Below are 26,613 nucleotides of genomic sequence, written 5' to 3'. Positions count from 1 at the left end.
CAATTCCGATTGATGCAGAGCTATTCATGATGGAAACTAGAAGCAGTGCCAATAGCTAGAATAATAAAAACAGATAGGCATTTCAATCAATTGAACTACTGCAAACAATAATTAATTAATTTTTATCGTAAAATCTTCGTCTAACAGCGACAATCAATTCCAAGGGTTTACAACAATAATTAATTATTTGCGTGTATGAGTGGTGTAGCTTTTTCTTTCAATTTTATAAATTAATTACGGATAATTATTCGCAGAAATAAATTTAGGAGTAGAGTCTGAGCTAAAATATAAGCGCAAGATTACATATTACAATTGCGCAGCTATATTACGTATTATCAGGTACAGGATACCAGGATCCTTGGTATCCTGTACCTAGGTGGAACGTTTTAAACACTGTCTCTGACTGTGAACAAAAATAGTTAATATAGCATTTTATGCCACATATATGCAATGGTGTCAGTACAGGTAAACAGTTTCGTTTCAAGGCCTCCTGTTCCGAGATAGAATGGATTATCCAATTCGAGTTGCGCAACTTGAAAAAGTTAGGCTTTTCCATTGCGAATTTTATCTAATCAGCATCATGATCTTGGATGTTCTGAAGGAGCTGATTTAGCAGAAATCTGTCTGTCTCTCCGGTACGGCCATTCTCGTACAGAAAGCGATGGGCTTGCCCTGAGAGAAGTAAGTGGAATCTGCCAACTACACTGGTCCAAAATATTTGGAGCCGAGATGAGTCCTGCCTGTATTTTAATTACACTAATCATTATGTTTTCCCCTATTTCTGATCAATAGGGGATTATTTCACGCGAAATAATATAATCAAATTCATAAAACTTTTGGTACAAGCCTAACAGTATATTTCTAAATCTGGCAATGTGGAGGAGAAAAAGCTTTCAAGGGATTGGTCGCAGGAGTAGATTTACCAATATACAAAAGAGGCAAGTGCGGTCAACGAGGTCCTCCCCCGCTATTGCGACTTATCGTATTTTCAAACATGATTGGGACATACGAAAGTTGAGGGAGAGGTTGTCCAAATACCTAAGGGTAACCAAGGTTATAAATCCAACCCTTGTTGCGCAATCACGCAAGACCTCTCTTCCATTGAAATGTGCCTATACAACACTGATTGTCAGGTGACACATTGCTGAATGTTTGAGAAAATAACAGTCAAACCCTCACTATTAAAAGAACGTAGAGAAACTCAACATCATGTTTGACACGCTGGTGTACACCATGGATTAAAATCAGCTGTAAAAAAGCACGTGCATTAATATGGCTATTTAGTTCCAAAAACTTATCGCGTGCTGTTGTTGGTTCTTTGCATGGAATTCCAATGGTTCCCATTGACTGATGCTATACATGAGGATAAATGCTGAAGTCTTGGGCATCAGAAGGGAAAGAACCTGCTCTTAGTTAAGCAGGTTCTTTCTCTGCATTTTATTTAAATTGTCGTGGAATTGTACAGAAATTACTTTCAAATCCTTAATAACCATCCCAGTCTGCACAACCACTGATATATAAGAAGCAATAACTTCTTACATCGTTATTACCCCAACAAATACTCCAGACTTTAAGGAAGGAAAAAATAATGATAAAATAAAGATACTAACACTCACGTATTTTTTCACCAAATGAATTACACTAAGTTGCACCAGTTTATGAAATATACCCTTGCGATCATTTTATTATTATTATTATTTCACAACTTTTTAGTTTACAATGGAAAACAAAGTGGACAAACCTACCTCGATCACGAGTGACGAAATTCAAAACAGTCAGGTGACACATTGATGACAGTGATCGCCCGTGCTTTAAATGAAAACGTCTCTTTTTTTCCTCTTACGGCACGTGCCCGAATCTCTCCCTCCGCGGTGATGAAGAAACCAACTGTTACGGCTTGAACCAATGTGCAGAAGTGGATGTTCTCTCGCCGGCGCGAGGATACATGGGAGGTGTAGCATCACCAACGTCACCGATACCAGCGATTGGCGCTGAGCTACAATGTGTGTGTGTGCGTGCGTGTTTGTCCTTCGCCTCCTCTTGATCTGCCGCCAAGACTGCTCCAAGAGTAGAGGAGTAGGCCAAGGTCTATGTCGCGAGGTGTTGGCAGGTGGAGAAACGAAGTGAAGACGCTGGCATGAGGGAAGAAGAAGAAGAAGAAAAAAAAAGCGTGTGATGCGACTATGGCAGACACAGAGGGGGAGGCGCAGAGAAAAAGTGCTACAGTAGGGAGAATGACAACACTGTAGAGACAAGTGTTTTTAAAGATGGTACAATAAAGAATCCTCGCTAGCATCGAGCATCACTTCCCAATCTCTTCATCTACAATACATCACTGTAGCAGATAACATTCAATAAATTTACAGCTGGTTAAGGTATAATTGTGACCATCCCTAATAAATGCACATTGAAGATCAATTACTTCGGGCTTTTATTCTCCCAAAGGTAGTGTCTGAAAGGGGACCTATCACGAGCCTCTGGATTGCCCAAACAAAACAAGCCACAAGGTTACTCCAGATGTGTCAGGCAACTCGACCGAAGTACTAGTGTACACAATAGAATTCCCGATCTGGATTTCAAGGTCAGTTGAAACTAGCCTACATTCAGCCGTGTATCTTCAGCTTGTCTCGCGCGCTCTACATACAGTTCCCATTGACCTCATAACCGAACGCTGTCTGTTGCTGTTTATCTTTGCGAGGAAGCCCTTGAATTACGAAGTTTAATCGGCGAGGAAGTCTGAAGAAAAAAAAAAAAGATAACAAAATTGTTTTCTCTCTGATATATACAGTACTTTTTCTTTCAACCAGATGTCGCTAAAGCATACACGAACAACCATTCTGTCCCCAACTTTCATTTTTGAATTTATTACTCAAGAAACATCCGATCTACTGGCGTTTTTGATTTACAAACCGATTTTTAATTTCACTAAAGGATTAGTTTTGATTTCGAGATAATATCCATACAGTATTGTAAGTGTTCAAGCCCCCTAAGGATGTTTTATTGCTTATAAATCGAGCCCTACTTATAGCGAATTAACAGATATATAAAGTTACCAATAAGTTTTTAAATTACGTTTTAATCAAATTTTAAATTAAGTAATTAATTAATGAAATTAAATAAAGCTACAAATAAATCGACATTTAAAATGAAAGTTCAACTTATAAATAATTAACCGTTAAATTATTTATAAATTATGATAAAAAAGTATTATATTGTATCAATTATAAATTATAATTAAAGATAAGTATTTTTAAACTACTTAAAGTACTGAAACGCATTCCAAAAGTTCCAAGCTGTTTACATCCCCATTTTTATAACAGTTTTCAGCGATTATGGCGCATACCAATTATACCTTTCGTATCTTTCATTTTCCCATGTTTAAACTCACAGATGGGAGTAATACTCTGCGGGCTACTTTTCTTTGATTCAGGGGAATATAAATCCCTATTCGAATGGTTTTTTCCTCCTCTCTGACTTAAATTTATTTAACATATGCTTTCTCCTAAAACTTTCTTTCTATCCCGGAAGAGATTTTGAGGGCCCCGTTTCCCTGCAGGCTACACCGAAAATTTTTTAACTTTTTTTTATTATTATTCTCCCCTCGCTTCCGTAAATACTTTGATGGTTCTAATTCAGAATGAAACCAACAGCGGGCAGGTACAAGGTTTCCTTCCTGGTCCTTTTCTTTACGTAAACGGAAGGAAGAAGGATGTATCCGGGGAGTGGTTTCGAGTGACTCTCTCTCTTCTGTTTAAGATAAAGAATGCCTTATCGGGACCGTCTCTATGTTCGCTCTCAACAGTCGGATCTGCTGTGTTCTCTTATTCCTTACTTAGGGTCATCGACCATCTGTGGGCTCGCTTAAGGTAGTTCCCAAAGGTCTCTCTCTCTGGCTGACCTTGGAAACTATGTCAGCGTTCGTCCTCCTCCCAAGGAGCAGCGTCTATTCATTGAAAACGCCTTTTTCGTTTCCCTGAAAAGAATTTTTTGAACCAAATTTTACCTGAGGTAGAGGAGACGAAGGCATCACAACTAGAGGTCTTATCTTTTTCCCCTCTCCATTCTATGGGAACATTTTTTTTTTCTTTCGTAGGGAAGGGGCAGGAAAACTAAATAGGGGGCTTTTCTTTCAGGGGTTTATGACACGCTTATAAGTGAATTGGATAAAGATCACCTGTTGTACTATGATGGGCTAAAATTATCTTCGCCGAATACGTTAAGACTAAAATATGGTTTCTTTTACTACTGCTGTCTCACACAAATGAAATATTTCTACGATTCTCAATAGAAATAATTATATAAAATTTGTGGGTTTTTCTAACAAAACCGCTCGGATAAAAGCGATTTTATCTTTATCTAGAAAACCAAAGATGATATACGACACACTGACAAAGATATATATGCTCAATAAATACAGAAGGCAAGGTACTCACTCCTCTCTCCAACAGAAATGGACCGATTTAAATGGAAGAAAACTTCCATGGCTCTCTCGACCGTGGGAATTGTGCTAATACTTCCCACTTCTGCTACAATGAACAATAATTCATTTATATAATCGGATAATATATTTTCATACGTGTCATTTCCTTTAAGATTATAAATCTACATTTTAAGAATTGTGAACTTCACGCTTGGAGTATCCTTTCCCAGTACTTGATTTTAATCGCTAATATACGCATAAATAACTGTAAAATTAGTTTTATTATAAACTCTAAAATGTTCACTGAAGAATAACTTTCAATATTTTTCCAGTAGAACTGTTTTATGGGAAGATTTGAATGTTGTGCGGGCTAAAAAAAACTCGGAATACCTCAGGAGGAAATCCCTGCTCCTCCGCCTCATGTTGGCTAACTGTTGAGTTTCTATAGCCTAGGGGGGAATCCAACCTAGGCCTCTCCTAATGAGAGACAAGCGGCGAAACCACTGTACTATCATCGAGGCCAATTTTGGACCTATTCTGCATTAAATACACTTTTTAACTGTACATCGAATAAACATAATAAAAGTGGGATAACGGGAAAATCGGAATCCAGTAAACTCAGTAATTTGTAGGTAAAATTGAAAAAAGCTACAGCAACCTTCTTAATTATTACATTAAGTTGCGTATTGCGTATAAGAAACTACTGACCTAAAATGTGCACGCTAATAGCCAAACATACAAAATAAGCCAGTATCCTCTTCAGCGCAACATGCATTGTTCAAAATATTTTTCCATTAACTTATCTTTCGATAACCAAGCTATATGCTCTCTATCCAGTATAATGCTCGAAATATTATAAGTGAAATCATCCTTGGCAGCAACTGGCTGCCACCCCACAACAAAACAGTGTGCACCAGTACCACCATTCTACAGATCCTGCGAACAACTGCATAATACCTACTTCTACAAATCCTCATAATTATCCCAAATGCCTACTATCAGTATCACAACAAAGGTAACGTTACTGCGCAAACTCACAACATAGCGTACCTAATGATAGACAAGTAAACCAGGTTCAAAACCACGCAATCAACAACAAACAAAGTAATTCAACATCCCATTTGTGAACTCATTTAAATGCCTGGAGGGCGCATTTGTTAGAAGAATAAAAATACCGAAAACAACAAATAAATCACCGGCAATTTATTTTAATAATGCACTTTACAAACTTGATTACAGTTTGTGGTTCCCTCAAACGGCGTAGTCATCTTCAACTGAGTTAACTCTCTTCTCGTCTCTCGTAAAGGAGCTGCACAGTTCTCTAATGACAGGAGGTCACAGTTCCGAGAGAAAGCAATGACCCAGTAGGGCCTCATTTCAAGGTTATCACCTCACGGGGATCCTAAGTTTAAGGGACGTGCCGTTACAAAACTAAACCAGCTCTGATCGTTCCTTCCGGCCGAATCCGGAATCACTACTGTAAAATATTCCGTTCTTTAAGAGTTTAAATATTGCTTAAGGAGTTATGGAGATCAGGACATTTAACAATGACGCTGCGAACCATAATGAATAACACAGGACGGACTATACACTTGATTCTAAAAGGGCCAATCTCAATGTATACTCTTTTAAAACGGCCAAATGGCTTCATTAATAAATAAATATGCCGTTTTTATGACTGGCTTTGGCCACCATGCTATAAGTGTAAAAATTGGCCCTGACCAAAAAAAAATTTGCACTAATTGTCAACACTGGCACAAAACATACTTGTTTTTTTTTTTTTTTTTAAGATAATGCCACTGAAATAATACCCATGCCTTTTCGAATATTTTAATATCTCTTATCTAAAAATGTTTATGGTGTTTTAAATTTCATTTTCTCTATTGTTAGAAAATTTTCTGTATTTTTTTTCTTATATATTTTAAATAAATTTAAGTTTTCTTTTTAATTTTGTCGTTATTGTTTATTTTTTCTACTTTTTTATAGTTAAAAACGTATACATATTTGTAATGACTATAGTAAAGAGACCCTTTCATTTTTATATGAGTGTATGACTAAATTTTACACTGCACAGAATAATAGTAAATTACGTAGAAAAGTAAGAGGAAAAGTGTTTAAACGTGTCTATGAATTATTATGAATAATTCACGATTCTTATAAAAAAAAAAATAGAACCTAAAGAATTTCTTTACTGTTCATCTGACATATTTCCATTCATTTTATAAATCAACGCAAACATAATATTTAATGAGTCAGCTACAATATAGGATATAAGGATAGCCTACGTGACATGTATGATAAAAAAATAATAATAATTGCAGCATTTCTACTGGTTAAATTTTAATTAAATTTGGGAAGGCTAAATAAATAGTCCCAAACTAGCCAAATATAAAATGTTATGAAAATCCATCTATTAGATAGTCGAGTATTACATGCGGACCGACAGACGGACATGATGACGACAATAGACGTATTACGTTTACTAACGAGCCTAAAAACAATACTTCTTTATGTGTGTGTGTGTTTTCAGTCCACAATGACATAAAAAAAAAAGGGAAATAGTTAATGAAAACTTTGAACTAACACTTTGAAGCAGCCATTTTCTTCATGGTATTATCCATAAATATTTATATAATTTGTATTAAAAATGCAATCTGTTCCAAACAAAATGCATTTTCTGGGCTTGATTGTATTTCTTATACGTAATATATTAGTGTGGTATAATTAATTCTTTCTCATTAGTACATTTACTTTTTCTTATTTCTTCTTTCCTAAAAAAAGAAAAGAAAATGTATATATATTTAAAAAAAACAAGGTATTGTGGACAGTAGTACGCAGGCATCGTGGGTAGCTTCGTCGATGACGTGAGGAATTTTTATGGGCCTTTTTCACGAAGTGGCTGAGTTAGTCGGTCTCATGCGAGAGTATCGTGGTTTTTTCTCCTGGAAACTTGGATTTTTCGTACAGCAAACAGAAAATTGACCACAGAACACAAGCAATTAACGGATAATATACACGGGGCAATGTGACCTTAGTTGCTGATGCTCCCAAACCCTATACAATAAAATATTAATGAAAAAAATATATATTTGGCTTAATTAGACGAGTCACTAAGCATCCTAATCTTTAGAATCGGAATACCAAGGTGTCAATAGACCTCCCAGTTTGATGAACAGTATATTAACCTAAAAATTGAGTTGTTTGTTCATGATTTTATTTGTGCACAAATAATTTATGATTTTTTATGTCTCTTTTTCATTTCTTTTTTTATTCCAAAGAGCATCTTTATTACCATGATAAAAAATAAAACGCTAACCGAACGAACTACTTGCTAAATGTCAGTTGCGCATGCATGCGTGCGCGCGCACGTATTATATCGCTATTTGTCAGCAATAGCGAGATTCCATTCGCATGTTTGGCAACTACTTTAAAATGGCAAAACAACTGACGGTGTGTATCTAGGAACAGATGGAAAATTATATTCAATTTTTGTCAGCAGAAAATGCCAAGCTTGTTGAAATTGGCCCCAGTTGATAAACATTCGTACCAAGAACGCCATGGCAGCTGTACCTGCGCATTACTGGTAAAATTAAAACCCGCAATACTCAGTAAGAAATCTGGACTGATATCAAAAGGAAGCGAGTCTTCGCTCAATAAATCAATGAAGCGAATCACCGCATGTCGCCCTCATTTCACCAAACGCATTAAAAACCTTCTGCACGATTTCAAGTGCGGAAATCCTGCTTCTCCAAACATTTAACCCCCCACTTGGCGCTCTCGTCCGACAAAGACCGGTTTGCAACGCACAACACACTCTACTATTACAAAAGAATAAACAATCTTCCACTGAGATGAAACAAGCGCCAGAGCAATTTTGAGCACTCTTCAAAAGTAAAACAACAAGCTAATGGTTCCTAATCTAGCCCAAGAAAGTTCATATCATATCGTTTTGTAAATTCGCCAGGATATCTAATCCCTTCAATTATAGACCAAGAATGTACAGTCTAATCTAGTCTGTAATCTTACTGTCTACTGGAACTTTGTTCACTGATATTTAGATTAAAATCTTCGTTCCTTTTAAAGCTATCTCAAGCTTTCTACCGGTGATTCTATCTGTTTTATTTCTTAAATTAAAAATTTATGGGATTTATCTTTAGATTTTTAATTACACGAGCCCTTTTTACCTATAGTTATACTTCTGTGGTCACGAAAGATACAATTCTGCTACGTTTGATCTCGTTTGGTGTCCCACAGGGCTCACCTCTCCGACCTTTTTTTAAATGTATGCGTTTACAGCGATCTTTTAACTCTTTTTCTCTATCGTGTCCTGAATTATAAGTTATATTCTGCCATTAACTTATTTGAATTTAGCACCACGCATCGATTGGTGTTTTCTCTTGCAAAGATATTCTGCTAATCCTATCATCCGATTTCTACATTTAAACCATGCCTTTTTAAGAGTTCATGTTTTGCTCGAATGCACATCAATGACGTGGTTATCAATATTCATATTCTGCTGTAAATTATCTTGGAGTTCTTCATTATTCTCAGTTTCAGTCGCTCCAGATAATTAATTCCCAGTTCTGCGTGCCCTTCAGCAAGTTGGAATGATTAAAATATTTGCCTCTAACTTCGTTTCTGAGCTTAAGAACTTTACTTTAAACGCTGCGTTTTACTTTCTATCGATTATGCCGATATTGTCTGGTTGAGTTACCAGAAGTATACCTGGAAGATCTTCTTCAGCGGATCTAATTCTCTTTTGTTCGATTTCTGTGCTGTCATCGTAGTCTAGATTATTCATTCACTTACTCTTATAAAAATGCTGTCCTTCTGGGAGAAAAGGAGCCTTTTGCATGGTGTTTATTTTATCTATATTAGCAAGTTCTTTTATTGACTCGCTTCATCTGCTATCGCATCAATTCTTCCAGACAATTCTTCGCTGTTCCCTCATTAATATTCATCATCGCTTTAACTAGATGTGACGCCAACTTTCTTTTTTTTTCATTTATTTTCCTACTACCACTTATCAATTTTTCTCGATTAATTAATATGTACAAATACCTCTGTCCCACCCTGTTTAAAATGGAAACTCTGTCGTTGATTGAAAAATATTATAAAAGAAACTGTAATCACAAAAAATAAGTATGACAAAGTACATTGAAAGAACGTACACTAAGTTGGCTTTGCATTAGCAACACCCTCCCTTGTGCTGGAATGGATTGGTCTGTGACGCTGGTGAAGCCTTAAAGTCGGGAATAGCTGATTATAAGATCATAACACATGTGGCAATCAGTTATCAACAATTTACTGAATTATATAATACAAAGATCTTCCGAAGAAGTTTGCCAAAATGTTTCTCCTGTAAAAAATACTTGTATATAATAACAATTAGATTAAGTGTTAATCGCCAAAGTAACTAAGGGCATGAGGAGTCAGTACATTGTTTCTGTAATTGTGCATATTCTGTGGTCGGTTTGCTTGATTGAAAAAGCCCAGTTTCAGGGAGTTTCCATGAAACCCCCTTGTCTTCGAGGTAACGCAGTTGGTAGAATCACAGTCCTCCCCACACCTGGTGGAGAAGAGTTAGTTCGAATCCTGTCGACGACGTGAGGAATATTTATGGACCATTTTCTCAAACGTGGCTGAGTTAGTCGGTCTCAGGGAAGGGTAGCTCGGTTGTCTTCTCTCTAAAACTTGGGTTTTTCGTTCAGCAAACAGCAAATCGACCACAAAACACAAGCTTTTGCAGACGAAACCCTCAACCGAGAACGTCTAACTCGACCACTTTGTGAAGAAAAGCCCAAATGTTTGGGCCCAGCTTGTGGCATGCGCAAAAAGATCCATCAAAATTCTCTCCTAACCCATCCATGGTAAAGATTAACAGAATATTTGTTTTTGCTTTAAGAAAGTTGAAAACAATTTAACAAAACCAAACTTGATATTTTAAAGTTCAAAAGTGCAAAACTTACCTCATGAATCCATACGTTTTTGTGACTTCCTGGAGTCATTCGCTTTAACTTATATTTCGTCTTTACCTCTACCGCTTTCTCTGTCACATGTTTCTACTGCAGTGAAAGGAATGTTTCTACGAACATTCTTTTCTCCCAACTAAGATCAGACGTTCTCGGAAAATCTCCTCCCACCATACCAAACATATTCTTCTCTTCGATATTTCTTGTCCAGCTGACTTCCCAACAGTAATAACAATCTTGATAAGCACGAAATCTAGACCAGACAGCATTTCTTCAGTTTTTCTTTTTTAACCGTCTATTCTATTAATTGTAAAATGGTTTAGTATACATATATCTTGACTTTCAAGGTCTTCGGTAATTATGAGCTCATTATTCCTTCATTTTTTTTCAGGAAAAAGCAAAGAGAAGAGAAAAACATGTACATAGTTGATTGTACAGGTATTGGGTTCTTGTCCATCGTCCGTTTACGAGACACAAGACCCTTACAAATTTGCGTTGTTCCCTTAGATGTGATCGTTGAAAGCACTTTCCTACTTTGTATCTAATTTTCAGTCACGTGAATGATCAGGGTGTAATATATAAAAGAGGGACATCAATACACTTTCTATTGTCTGCAAATTACGTGTGTTCTGAGGTCGATTTTTTGTTCGCTGGACGAAAACCACGAGTTTCAGGGATAAAACACCACGCCTGAGAACGACTAACTCGGCCACGTTGTGAAAAAGACCTAAAAATTCCTGCCTTCAACGACGGGATTCGAACTCGGGTCTTTTCCACCCTGTGTGGGGACGACAGCGATCCTACCAACTGGGCTATCCACGAGGGCAGAAAACAGACCAGATTTTAAGATGCCGAAGTAAAGAAGAAAAAGCAGACCATATCTGGCTTTTGCCAGACGTATGATAATCCTATCCGCAGTAGAGTTCTATTTAAAACCATTTAGTGGAGTCTGATATTAAGGATTTACAAGTGAATGCATTTTACGGTCGGTTTGACTGTTTTCGGAATGAAAATCCGGAACGTCCTCGACAAAAAAGTACGCAGCCTTTGTCCGAGACTGCTTAACTTGGCTGTCGTTTAAATACCCATTGAAGTTCCCCCGTTAGAATTCAAACCAACCTCCCCTCTACCCATTTTTTTTCGAAAAACAGTTCTGCATCTGTTTACAGATTAAAAACTCGTTTAGGCTTAACATTAGCATGACATAAGGTATCGGAGATCATCGTCAAGAGAAATCCAGATTAAATCATAATGGTTTAATATTCTATGTCATAATAAACAGAAAGGATCCCGTTTGTTCTTACATATTCAGATATGAGCCAAGGGTGGGTTGGTATATTTGTAATTCATTCTCAAGGAATAAAAGGAAAATGAATGCCTGTTCAGTTTACACACGGTCATCTTTTTTTTAACTCAGAACTCGTTGATCATTTCATAATCTTTACGTTATTATGCAAACTTATCTCCTTCCTTAAAATCTTTTTCTCTTCCCTCTCAATCCGCTAGCTTTTCCATCTGTTTAATCCTTCAAAAGGGCATCTCCCTCCCCAGCTATTCACTGACAGAGATCATCTTTCCTCCCAGCTCCGGTACTTCCTTTATACAAACGTGCAATGCAAGGACATATGTTATTTCTGAGGGGAGATGGGGGTTATACTCGTTTTTAAGGCCCGCTGAATGAAGACAAACACCCCTCTCTCGTACAGTAGCACAAACACGCGCGCATAGAGAGAGAGATCATATCCATCACTGTCTTCCCTACCAGATGACAACCACGGCAGACGGCTGACCTTGTGTCTATCTGTAAGTACAATGTCAAGAGGTTAATGCCATTTGAGAGCGGAAGATCTGGCACCGCATAGAATGAGGTTAATACCTTGCGGAAAGGTGCTCACTTGGGGTCGTGTGAAGATAACTTTTTACCCTTTAATCTGCGCGCAGTTTATAACCTTTATGGACAATACGAAACCTAAACAAAGTAATTTTCTGTAACCTAATCCAGCAACGTTTAAGTGGGTGGGTTGAAGAGAGAGATGTCATTGAGTTAAATGCAGTAATGATTATTTAATTTCGATCAAGAACTCAGAATAAATATTTACATCTTCCTAACATTTTAAGTAAAACCTGTACACTTTCGTTTTGAAGATAAATAGGAACCGAAAGGCTAACACAATGGTGCTTCTGATGGCAGCGTGTGGGGGGGGGGGGGAAGGGGAGACTCAGATCAAGCGTTCCACTTCCGCCATTAACTGCCGTTATCGTGTTTCTTCGGTAGAACGCTAAGCAATTTAAATCTCTCAATCCTGTGCAGCTTCTTGGAGATGTACCACATAAATCTGCACAAGCAAAACAACCACATTTTTTCAGACTTCGTCAATTTGTAATTCGATGTTTAAAACCGTATAATTTTTAACATCTCTGTTAAAATTCTGTTCTGTATAATGTACAGAATGTTTTTTTCTTCTCGTACGCATGCGAATGCACGCGTACACAGCTAGTGAAAAAAAACCTGTCCATTAAGAAGATTAGAACGTTTTGTTTTTTTCAATATCGCACAGAAGCAAGAACTTGCTCTTTTTTAATTCCTACCATAAAGGAATTCTCTGGAACGTAGTTTCTCAATATTGCTACACGCAGCAAATACTGTTTCAAACTTGGGCGAGAAAAAGGTGTCACAAAACCACAATTGGTGTGTTGAAGCAACTGGATGAACCCTTTTAACAAAACAAGAAAAATGGAACAGTCCCAACCTATAAGTTCTTAGTTTCGTATTTGGCTTCGTTATATTCCCCCAATCTTCTTCAATTAAAATGGAATTTGGATACTATAAAATATACAATATCAGTAAAAATATAAATACAATAAGTGTGAAAAACAATAAAAACAAAACAGAAATACAATTTCAACCAGAAACAGGCTAGCGTTTCTCTCAATTTAGTATATTTGGAATCAGATTCGATCCTAAAACCTTCCGACAAACTAAGACCATAGGCAGAAAACCTGTTGGCCATCCAACTCTTCCTTTTCAACTAATGCCCAAACACCAGAAGCATACTTCCATTTTGCCGAATTTATTGATCCAATTTTAATAAAATTTCGGATGGTTCAATAAATCTTTCCGAAAGACCTGAATATAACATTTCATGAAAATCCGTCCATTGGAAATCGAGTTTCTACATGCCAACGAACAGTAGGATGGACATTATGAAAACAGTGGGCATTTGAAGCATTTCAGAATATGCATAAAAATTGTTACTGTATTTGCTTTTTGTTACCGTATCTGCTATTCAATCTAGTAATTCCTGTACCAATTTCACAGTATCTTTAGCTAATATTAATTTCCATGATAACTTTTTTCCATGATAATCATGAATTGTTATGTGAGGGAGAAATAACCAAACCACTGATTTTGAAACTCAAGAGTATGCTAGGTAAAAACTTTATAGCTCAATCGAGCTGTAAATTCTTCTCGTACCTTGCATTACACACGGATCAGCTGGTAAAAGAAATTAAGAACTTGTGTCCATCGATAAATCACAAGGTCCTCAACTTTCTTTTCGATCAGCAGTGAGCAACCTAAACTTGAATCCAAAAGTAAATATTTTTCCCTCTTGTCCAAGGCACAGATGGTACTGTAAGCTTACCAAAAGATAAAACCGATCTACTATATGTCTACTTTTGTCTCCATTTGGAGACATAACGACGATCTCTGGAAAATTTCCACCTACAATACCAAACAGCCTATACAAGACCTTTGGGGGGTTTTTTTTGGTTTTTTTTGCCAGAATTCTTTTCTGGTCCTCAATGGCATTTCTTCGATTTTTCCTAAAGCCAGAACTAATTCCTAATTCTGGAATTTATAATTAATAGTTAGTACTAACATTCATATAACTTGATGGACATGACCTGGATTCTCTAAATTATTCAAATGAAAACACTTCACCACGCGAGTACAAAGTTTCAATAACTCTTGAAACCTTGCTCTGGACTACTTAATATTTTCCCCTGTTTGCAGTTGTTGAGCCTCTTCGGTCACTCTATATATTTTTTTTCTCGCAGTGCAATGCTTCCACTTCTGGGTTGAAAAAGAAGTGTATAAAATCGCTGATTGGTTTAACTACTTGATGAAATGAACGGCGTCTTTACACATGCACTGTAAAGTGTTTTCATTTGCAAATTTTCTTATTAACAAACAGCTTCTAAAACCATCTTAAAACTCTCCACTTAATTAAGATCGTTAGTTCTGATTCCACACTGCCAATTTACACAAGAACCCCTTGCCTGTGTGCTCAATCCTTTGGACGAATGCCATGAAAAAAATCTAAAGAACTTAAGCAGTCACCCTTGATATTTAGAATGCTTCGAACGAGTTATAGCACTCGGTAAGCTTGTTCCATCCTATGGTAAACCTTCTTTATACACTTGGTTGGACTTTGACACTCTGAATTGTCGTAGATGGCTCTTAAACCAATACTTTTTCGAGTGATACTGGAGTAATCATCAAACTTTGATATTTCACCTACTCTTACTGATGTTGTATTAAGAATATACGACTTCACAGTTACTCTATAAGGACTTGTAGTAAATGTGTTTATAATACAACAATAATATCTTAAAGCCAATTTATGTATTTATTTATTATTTTAATGTAATTATTTAATTATATATGTGTTTGTAAACCCCTGGAACACAATGCCGTGGTGGGATTAAATGTATAGTCTTATACTGCGATTAAAGGTTCTAATCTACTCTTTTCTTTATATTTTGAGAGGACTGACTACAATTTTTCTTCAATTATGGTGATGAAATTACTATTCGTTCTTTAAGAGCTGTTTAGAGTAATTGGGATGTTTAGAATAACTGTCTAGGCAGCTAAATTGCTTGCAATTTAGAGTAATTGGGATGTTTAGAATAACTGTCTAGGCAGCTAAATTGCTCGCAATCTACGGTTTCACTGTTTTGGGGGTGAAAAATTCGAATTTATGAGAATAAATCCACTCAACCCCACGGCATCCGAGACTAACCAACTCAATCACAGCGTGAAGAAGTCGGTAAACGTTTCTACTGCTGGACAGGATTAGAATTTAGACCTTTTCCATCGTTTCTAAAACGATCTAGAATTTCTTGAAGATGGCAAGCGACCATCATAAAGCAGTAATGAAATGGTTGTTGAAAATTCGTTCTGATTGGCAATGAACCATCCGATAACTTAACCGAAAACATTGGCATGCGTACTTGTTAGCAAACTTTGTGCCAAGTTTGTTGAATAATGAACAAAGTGTTCAGTTTTGAAACTATGGGAGGAACTGAAATGAAAGCTGGAAACGGATCCTAATTCCACCAATTGTGTTGTTATTGAAATACGTGTGTTACGACCATGGCCCCAAGAAGAAAATTCCAGATGTTCCAGAGAAAATCATCAAATTATAGCACGACAGATTCAATCAGATATTGAAATTTATATTGTTCTTCTGAATCGCTCTAAATTTGTTCAGAGTAATCAAACAGTAAACCGGGCCTATTATAAAATCAAGGGAAAAGTATTTTGAAGGGGTCTGCTTATAAAAATGTCATGTATACTCTTTTTTTTAGAAACAAAGTCTTAGATTATTTTGATTAAATCCCTTATACTTATAATCTAGCAGTTAGTGAGGCTATAAACATTTATTCTAAATTCGAATAAGGTGTTAAAATTTACAAATCATTTAACTAATGTTTGTTATTTGGTTTTTAGAAGCATTAGCAACTAAGGCTATATTGCTCCGGGGATATGCGGTGGTCATTCCCTGACCTTTCCGCATCCTCCGTATTTGGTGGGCACGAGCCATTTAACTAATGTAAATTGTGAGTTAATGCACATTTGTTCTTAGGGAAGCAATCAGAGATTAAGCAGTAAATTATGCGCTTCTACGATTTAATCGTAGAAGCCTGTTACTATTACATCCAACTCAGCGTTTTCGGTGTTTAATCTGGTTAATACTAATGCATTTCCGATAAAACGGGGGTTATTACAACTTGGAAATCTTTAATAAAATCCAATCGATTCTGTTGTAAATGAGACATTGCCTATTAATTTTATATCAGGATACGATGAGCATAAAATCTTTAGGATATGAAAGTTCCCATACTCCAAAATGAGCAAATCAATTCTTTCTACTTTGTAGTCCAATATATTCAGCATTTCATCGGATTTGAACCAGCAATCTACTAATGTAAACTTGAAAAAAATAGAAAAAACTCTTATTCCATCTAAACCAAAGCACTTATTATAAGTGCGATCTTCGAGTATGAGCTATACTGAGAAAAGGAAACCTGAACAGTTATGCCACTAGCCCATCTTCTGTCATTTCTAAAAGCGGAAGCATTTTCGAAACTAGAAGAACAAAGACATCCAGAAAGTCTTTCAGTGGTTCCAGAAAAATTATGTTCTAGAATTTCCGCGGATAACAAATCGAAATGGGAAATTCTTCGATCCACTCTGCGGTTCCCCCAGAAACAGTCGGTATTCAACTTAGTAAAGTAACATTTCGCAAACTAAGAATCACTTCGACAACTATCATAAAGATATTTTGGGGGTGAAGATAGTACATTCGGAATAATTAAGAAATTGTGGGGAGAAAAGTGACAAATATACTGGAACGAAGAGTAGTAGCCTCAAGAGTGAAAAAAAGAATGATCAAGAACCCTGCCTGCAACCTTTAATCAATGATCGAGAAAAGCCGAAATCGATTGCTGACGTTCCTAATTTTATAATATTCCTGGTGTTGTATTTTCGCTTTTATACCTAATCTTGTATTTTATAAACGTATAGTAAAGATAGACGAGATAGGTCATCATATATTTATACATCTGATTTGGAAAGACTGGGATCTCTTCTTAATTTAGTGTCGGTTGGTGCCAAGATCTAAAATCCAGCGTGAACGAATTCATGACCTTTATTGACAAACAGAAAACTTCAAAACGACTTTCCATGTCGATGCTGGAATCCTGCGTTTCGTATTCTCAACACGATCGCTGACGTTTTCTTATCAGTACGCGATTTTCTCGAATAAACTCTCTCGGGGAACAAACAGCGAATTCACCCCTAGCGAAGACAAACTGTTTCCATGGTGTATTCGCAGTTAGAAGTGGCAAACGTCCAGGTAGAGCAGCAGCAGTTGATCTTTAAGAATGGCACCAATTCTTTACAAATAAAGAGATTACAGCGGATTAGTTGAGGCTTTGTGAAAGAGTAGGACACAAAACGGGTTTGACAGAATAGAAACAAAGATGGGTATAAGTGAACAAAAGAAAGCAACCAGCTGTTCTTGCTTTAGTTAAAAAGAGAGAGAAACTGTTCACATCGTTTTCCACCTGTCACTGCTAAAAATGGATTCAGTTAGGAGAAGTTAGACTCGAATTTCTTGAGATACCAAAAATGATCTAGGTGACCTTCGAAATAAGATTACTGAGAAAGCCAGTATTATTGCCAATGTGTTGAAACATCTTTGCAAAAAAACGAGGGCAGCACTACCTGATGTACCAAGTTCTGTCTTACTTTTTTTTTTGCTGTTTTCTGTGTTTTACGTCATCTTTCCAAAAAAAGTTCCTTCAAAAAGCACCGCAATGAAAACATCCATAAATCGTAGAAAAACAGACTTTTCTAAGAAATGAATATGTTTAAACACACACATAATACAGTATATAGTTGATATAATTCAAATATGACCGATGTATCCAAATAATCTAGATGAAAAAGGGTTCCAATAAAACATTTGTTGACTGCTTTATTGGAATTTAGTAATTCTGTATCACAAATCCAGAAATGCTACATCAAAAATGCTTTATAGGGTAAGAGAAAAAAAAGCTTCCCAATTTTAAAAGTTTATAAATGTGTTCACTGCACCCAACGGGTGCTGAAAAATGGTAAACATGGATAATGGTACACAATGTATCCAGAAATAAACTATTCACACACTTTGTACACCACGATTTGGATGGAAAAAACGAAGTCTACGATGCAGATCAAGAGGAAGTACATGGTTCTGTAAAACTCTTTCTAGCAGACATTCTATCTATCATTGGCAAAGAGTTTTTTAGCTACCGTTCTATGCGCCAGGATAAGAATACAGGCAAGGCTACTGTAACTGAAGAACTCACTGAGGACGTTGAATAGTTTCATCCACAATCCAAAGTAATGTATCCGAACAGCACCGACCTTGATGCACCACAAAGGAACACAGTGTGCGATTGTGGGAAAGTGAAAATCCTGCACAGTATCGGAACACGCCCGAGACAGACTCAAGTCTTGTGCTTCAAGTTACAGAAAGGCGTACGGCCAGTTCTTCACAGAAAGGAAAATCATTGGTCCCTTGTGTCGAGACATGCTGGAGAATTATCTGATAACGCAAATTTCTCAATATGCTCCTAGAATCAATGTGCTCTTACCATAAGATGGCGCATCTCAATTTATAGAGAATGTTCGAGGCTGTTTGGATCCCCAAATTCCCTCGCTGAATAGAAACGCCATGATTCGTTATAAGACGTTATGTGAAACTACTTTTTGTTCCCTTAGGGAGGGACTTTTGACACTTTGTTATTCTTTTCTACACCCTTTGAAACAGGCAGATAAGGTGGAATACCAAAGGTGGAATAAATCCAATTCAATGTTACTCCATCTCTTGTCAAGACAAATAGAAATGCATAAGATATGGAAGCGATAATTCCTTATTACCAGGATAGGAAAGAGTTAACCATTCTGGATTATTTAACTTCTTTAATTGCAAAGTCAAAAGTGATCTGAGTTCTATATAAGCACGAGATTAGGAATATGAGCATTACAGCTATCGGGATAAAGAGTAGTACAAGGTGTCAGAACCAGGGGCTCCTCTTCATTTAATATGAACACTACTTGACACGAAAAAAAGCATCAAAAATAACATGGTGGAAATGTTGTCAATTGTACAAATAATAGAAACAAGAGTAGTGAATGGAAAGTACCGAAAAATATTCCAATAATTCTCCTGTTCTATAAAGGACAGGAGAATTATTGGAACATTCTTTATCTGAAATATGCTATCACGGAATGTTTATCAAATAAAAAAAAAAATGAGCAGTAGTATTAAGCAATAATTAAGCTTAGTTAATTAATCATTTATTTTAGAAACATCTATGACAAAGACAGTCTACCACGAGACGTCATGGCAAATAATCGTATCTGTAAATTTGTCGTTTCACAGAAACTGGCTTACGTGAGTCATCTTGTCATAAAATGCTGTGCAATGCTTGATAGCCTTCACATTTATTGTGATTCACGTTTGATAGACTTACTGTTGGTTATGAAATAAGAGTGGTATTTTCATTTGCAGAATAAGGGCCAAAATCACTGCGTATAGCAGAAAGAATTTGATTTGGTTGGTAAGGTTTGTAAGTACATTTATCCCATGGTAAAACTCAAAAGAAAATTGACAAATAAAAGAAACATTTCTCTTGAGCAATCCTCAGCTTGAGGACTATTTCTGCGTAACTGTAGTATCCATCCACAGTCCTGTAACTCTATTGAGAAATTTATTTACTTGGCCATTTCCGAAATTAACAAAACTTACCCACGAAAACAAATATAACTTGTCCTTTCACCTCTCCAGTGCTAACTTAAATAAGCAACAAACAAACCCTTAAATAAACTCTTTTTTCTTTTTCTGTTTTGTTTGAGTACATTTGATTAATGACTATGGAGGTTTACCAGTGTTTTGTTCCAATGTTCTAGGATAGCTGCCAATTCCACGCAGACCGTAAGAAGACATCTTCAAGAGCTCACCGCTAGATGCGTCCTTTTGTTATACTGGATTTAAATAGCAGCGTTTCTTTTATTAAAAAAAAAAAAAAAAAAAAAAATGAGCCCTTTGTGATAGTACAGATATCACGATGAGTTGTCCAGTACTGCACCACTTCAAATAAATCGTTCTGATTTGGTGCTCACCTAATCAGACGGCAACACCATGGTCAAAGTTGTGAAGGTAACAGCAAATATTAATATTTCTCAACAGGAAGTGCTGTTTATCTGAAGTAATGCAATGTCAAGGAAACTCACTCGTTTGTTTCTAAGAAGAGTATCGAAGAAAGATGTGCATGCCTCGCTGTCATTAATATGCTTATAGATTTTAGTGTCTTCAGAACACGTGTCCTTATCTGCCTGACTACCAACAGGTACTAAAATTTAAAAACGGACACGTGTCTGGGCAACTTGCCAATAATAATTCTGATAACAAAGCCAACGCCATAAGGGATTTCCTTGTCTTCTTTTTGAAATGTTGCATTAATAGAATAAGAAGACTGCTAAAAATTTTCTATATCAAATCTGGGTATGTAAGGTGCACCAAGCTAGTGTTTTCCCTCTTCAAGGAATGGTCCAACCTAATTGTCTCTGGCTATTAACGGTTGCTAATTGTCCCCGCCCATTGTGCATGTCTGAACAATAGATTGGAATGGGCCTCATCTGTCCAAATCTGGACTGTTTAGTACCAAACTTCTGAAGGTGTTCTCCTACGCTGTTCTCCACAGTGTCTTCATGGTAACACGCAGCCCCCTTCCATAGTGTAGAAGTTGGTAAATCGGAAGCCTCCTGACGCATATTTCGTTACTGGTACCATATCTCAAGTTCTAGTGAATCGATTTACAAAATTCATCCAAATATCATAATTATGCTAATTTACAATTGTTATATTTTATAGATTTACAAAAATAAATGGTGTTCTTAATTTTTTTTTTACATTTATTTTATTGTTAACAGAAAATATTAAGTGTATTATTCCTTTTTTTTTTTCCCTCATTTCTGATTCCAAATAATTAAATAGCCATAACTTCTTTCCTTTCTTACGTATTAACATCCCGTTGATATATAGTTCAGCCGCCCTGTACATCACCTTTCTTGCAATCTCTTAATGAGACAGATACGTCACAGGATGGTGTCAACACTGATACCACATGTCTGTCCTAAACACAGTAGAGATACAGAACTACGTGCTTCTTGCTTATCGGGCCTCTACTCGGAATGTAAAGTGACTGCGACCTGCTTTGGCTTCGTGCCAAACACGAGGACGACACACACGCATACACTTCGTAACATTGCTGCTCTCCGTAATAAATTCTCATAGATAGTACCGTCCTCTTGTATTCTACTCTATTCACATGTGACTTCTAAGGAAAACATCCCGTTTTCCTTAGGAAAATAGATGCATGGATGATTTTCGTTCTGAATTCTATGAAGTTTTCCTTCAACCAGCGAAATACAACTGTTTATTATCATGGTAAAAGTCTCTCTTAAAAGAGGAGAAGAGTAAATTCAGTGTTTCTTAAAAGATTTTTCCTTAAATTTGAGGTTAGTAAAGATATTACGTGATTAGATTTTTTTATACCTCATTCTTGGTAGCAATGTATGAGATTTATAAAATTTGGTGTTGATTTGTTTATGATCAATAAAACATCTATTTATTTCTAGCAGGTTTTTTTTTTTAAGGATACGGTACTCTTTCGGATTCCATTAGTAACATTATTATGATACAAGGAAAAGGACTTTCTATGCATCGGCAAAATAATAATAATAATCAATAAGACATCAGACTTCTTGGGGAGCCAGAACATCACCGCCGAACAGCAGAAAGGAGAGAATGCAAGCGGATGAGTAAAGGATGCAAGGAGCAATTAACCATAGATGCTACAATTATCGAGCAAGCCTACAAGAAACGCCGCAACCTATACACGATCTACATCGATTACCGCGTGGCCTTCGACTCCATGCCTCATAGCTGGCTAATAGAGACGCTGAACATCTACAAAGTCCATCCGACAGTGACAAACTTCCTAGAAGCGACGTTGGCGAAATGGAGTACCACCATCAAGGTCGAAAATATCACAACCAGACCGATCTCCATCGGGAGAGCAATCTTTCAGGGAGATGCCCTGAGCTCGCTATGGTTTTATCTAGCACTCAACCCGCTATCTATCCGCCATGTTCAACAACAGCAAGTATGGATATAACCTCAAAGAAGTAAGGAAGGAAAAACTTGTACACCCTCTACGTGATGTATATGGATGACATCAAGCTCTACGTGGCAACCGAGAAGCAACTCCAGCAACTACTCCGGATCACCGAAGAATTCAGCAATGACATCAGAATGTAATTTGGTCTAGACAAATGCAAGACTCACAGATTTCATCAGAGGAAATTAGTTAGCCGAAACTACCAGCTGCAGATTGCTAAAGAGATCGAAGCCATGACAGGGGGAGTGACCTACAAATACCTGGGGATGATGCAGGCTCAGCAGTTAGAGCACAAGGAAAACAGGGCCTGCCTGATTGTAAAGTACCATTAGAGACTAAGAAGTCTGCTCAAAGTAAAGTTGAACGGAGGGAACACAGTTAAAGCCATAAACACCTATGCAATCCCAATACTAACACCTCCTTCGGGATCATAGATTTGACTAAAATCGAGATGGAGGATATTATGAGAAAGATAAGGACAATGATGACCAAGTGCCACCAACACCACCCGAAGTCAGTCTTGGAGAGACTGACAATAGCTCAGAAAGAAGCAGGAGGGTGCCTGATAGACGTTATCGAGCAACAGAAGACAGCGATAGCTAATCTGAAGGATTACTTCCAGAAAAAAACACAGCAGCATTCTTCTAGGCAATACGGAATATAGACAAGCTACATACCCTACTCAACCTAAACGAGGACTCCCCTCTGCCTAGAAGGAAAAAAAAACGAAACTAGAAAGATAAGCAAAGGAGACACTCCTTGGTAGACACTACAATGACCTCCATCAGAATCACATAAATAAAATGGCTTCCAATGCATAGCTCCCGAGCGGAACGCTGTTTCCCGAGACTGAAGGATTCATGCTCGCCATCCAAGACCAGGTAATAAACACCAGGAACTGGAAAATACATCGTCAAGGAGCCCCGAATGTCAGATGACACATGTCGACGATGCCATCTGGCCTCAGAAACGATCCAACACATCACCGCGGGATGCAAGGTAATCACCCAGACGAAGTACACTCGTAGACATTACCAGGTAGCCAGGACAATACATCAGAAACTAGCGAGGAAATGCCAGTTGATCAAAGAAAACGTATATTACAAGTACGAACCCCAGGCAGTAATAGACTCCAACCCACAGAGTGTACTGGGACCGCGCCATAATAACGGACAAGACAATCCCGCAGAACAGATCGGACTTAACCATAGGAGTTCTTTCGATGCTTCGATTACCTTTCACTCAGAATTTCAATTTAAGAAACGAGATCACATAATAGCGATAAATCTTGGATCTTAAGCAAGGAACCATCAGTTTTAATATTCTGGTCTGAACATTGCCAATATATTTAGTGCACTTTACTCTTATTGTTATTCTAATTCTTAAGCCACAAGTTTTAAGTATGACTTCGGATCTCCGTCATTAATCTCTTATCCGGTGTAAACACCTTCACGAACATTAATCTCTGCATTATTACAGTTCACTGAAGTCAGTTAACTAATAATAATAATAACTGTCATTCTAAATAAATCACGTTAATGAGCCGTAGCGAACCTTATTATTTTAAAAACAAATTGCCCAGACACTGATGATTCTTCTCAAGTTCCACTCCTTAAAATAGATCCTTTGACCTTGGCTGTTAATGCTGTCGTGTACTAAAAAAAAAATCTTCCTACGTTCTGAAAAACTGAATGATCACTCATTTTTTCACTCGGTTAAGAAAAAGTATTAAAAAATGAATATATTTATAAATATTGGTATCAGAAATTTATCAATTCCTTACTTATAAAATGAAAACTTACTTTCTATCTTTCCTTTAAATTTTGTGTTCTTCTACATGTGTTACTTTACGATTCGATATTTTCAGTAACATCTGCCAAGGAAAAATCAGACATCACTTATTATTATTAAATAGATTTTATATTAATATATTTTATTAAAAAATAGATTTTATATTAACAACAGCACATTGTAAATCATCATTAAATAAGTAAAAAAAATCACAGGTTTCTGTTGTTTTTTTTTTTATAATTTTGAGAAACTGATATCAACAAATAAAAAATTTAAATGTTTTAAATATAAAAATGCGTAATTATATTTAAGATTAAAGCATAATATTTTAATATCTGAATATATTAAATTTTAAATAGATATATAACAAATTAAATTCTAATAATTTCCATCAAGTGAAAAGCAGCATTGAGTTTCATTTATACTCCTCATATACTTTAAAAGAACCTAAAACTGGATTTATAAAATTTATTTTCTAATTAAACTGGGATTTAGTTTAAATATATTCTACTAGAGGGCGGCACATCATAAGTGAAATAAATTACAAATAATAATGAAAATTATAATGAAAATTTAATATTGCCGAGCTACCCAAAATTACAATTTCGATCGAAGATAATGAGCAATAAAGAGATAGCAGTATTTAATGATAGAATTAAAAAATTGTACTACAAAATTAAGAAACAATCGAGAGCTGTTATACATAATCGGAAAATTGTACTACAAAATTAAGAAACAATCGAGAGCTGTTATACATAAAGGACAATAATCGGAACAAGTTATTGTGGAAACCTTCAGCTATTTCACTTGGGACTGTGGTTTCTTGACATCATGAAAGTGTAATTCAGCACACAGTGGAATTCGAACCAGCGCTACGCCACAAAACTACACAGTTATATTCTCAGCCGATGCTTGCCTCTTAAAAATTAAAATGAATCTAAAATATATAATCAATAAAAGTCCCAACATGACAAATAAATATCCATTTTATTTGATTTTTTTAACTTATTTTTAAATCTAAAACGCAATTCCGTTAGTCTAGATTAGTTATCTTGAAATCATCCGGCCTTTTCGTAAATTGAATATGCCTTTTACAAATAAAAGAATGGGTTAAGTAAAGTGTTTGGGGTTCTAAACGTTCAACGCCCTTCACCACTCTTTACCAGTATATTATTCACCCTCTGGTGATTCAGACGTGCGCCCAATTACCCGACCCTTCAAAGCACCAATCATTTAACAGAGAGACAACACAGGCGTTGTGCAAATGATAAATTAAAAATACATCATCCATTCGTGCTTTTACACTTCGTGAATAATTTTGATAAATGATCTTGAGAGAGAGAGAGATTACAAGATGCACGACATAACTAACCTGTTACATGATGCGTATTCCACATGAACTTGAAAACTCGCGCATTAAAAGGCTATAAAACGTTGCACTTACGTCATAAAGTTCATGTTCAGCCGAGGCGAAGTCACTTGGGTGTCTGTCAGTCCATGTTGGCTGCGCAAACTAAATAAATTACACAAAAGCGCTAATTATGAACACAAACACAATGCAAAGCACATCGATATATCCTCGCTCACCCACGTGCTGTGCTATTCTACCGGACTATGTATATCAAAGACTCTACTTCGTGCAGTCCTTCACCGTTGACCCACATTCGCAGTAGAAAAATCATTACAACTACACACACACACATGCTTATACATAAATGCATACTAAGACTACGCTGAACTTTCTTCTTTTCTTAGTTTTATTAACAAGTGACCCGATTACTTCCTGTAAACCTCGTCTGTCTGCACCAACCTGTTGACCTGAAACAGTAGTCTGTCCAAGCAGGCTTCCATGTCGGTAAGATAGAGAAATTACAGATTTGGGGGACACTGCAATCTTTAATTATCTCATACACACACACTGGCACGACCTTTAGCATAAAGATGGACTTAGGTGGTGAAATCAAAGACGTTCAGTCAGGGGCATAAGAAGAAATTTGATTCGGGGTGGAAGAGACGACTAACTGAGTCTCGAAAGATAGATATATATACACTGATTTAGAAAATTATGCAGAAATAGATATATCATGATTGCAATCGCTCTAAGAATTTTCTGAACAGCGCTAATCTGTAAAATTTGTCTTCTGAATTGTAGCCACTTTGTACGAGAGTTATCTCAAAAGTAATCATTTAAAATGAATTTATTTTATAAGATAATTTACATTAAACACATTCAGTATAGTCTCCTTCCTGCCTTATTACTGCTTCCCAACCTTCCGGTAATTTTTGGAATATCTTTAAATGTCTGCTGAAGTTCAACCGTCCGGTGGGAGCACCTAACGCTTCTAAAGACAGAAATCTGCCCATAATCGGAAGGACTCAAATCAGGACTAAAGATTGAGGGGGGAGGGGAAA

The 26,613-nt window shown here is 36.5% G+C and overlaps 1 protein-coding gene across 5 annotated transcripts in view; it reads right to left on the bottom strand.

Moving 5' to 3' along the window:
* The window catches only part of LOC150077201 (solute carrier organic anion transporter family member 74D-like), a 271,883-nt gene that overhangs the window by 94,292 nt on the left and 150,978 nt on the right, over positions 1-26,613 (bottom strand). For 3 of the 5 annotated variants that reach the window (XM_090386382.1, XM_090386381.1, XM_090386380.1), the window contains one exon: positions 24,213-24,283. The gene's annotated coding sequence lies outside the window, so the exon portion shown is untranslated. Of the gene's footprint in view, positions 1-1,745; positions 1,896-24,212; positions 24,284-26,613 lie in introns of those variants that run through there. The other 2 variants (XM_090386384.1, XM_090386383.1) reach the window with 1 other exon arrangement.

This window comes from Mastigoproctus giganteus, chromosome 12 (genome assembly GCF_048544385.1).
Source record: "Mastigoproctus giganteus isolate SK-2022 chromosome 12, ASM4854438v1, whole genome shotgun sequence".
Lineage (NCBI taxonomy): Eukaryota > Metazoa > Arthropoda > Arachnida > Uropygi > Thelyphonidae > Mastigoproctus > Mastigoproctus giganteus.
This window is presented reverse-complemented; position numbering and strand designations above follow the sequence as displayed.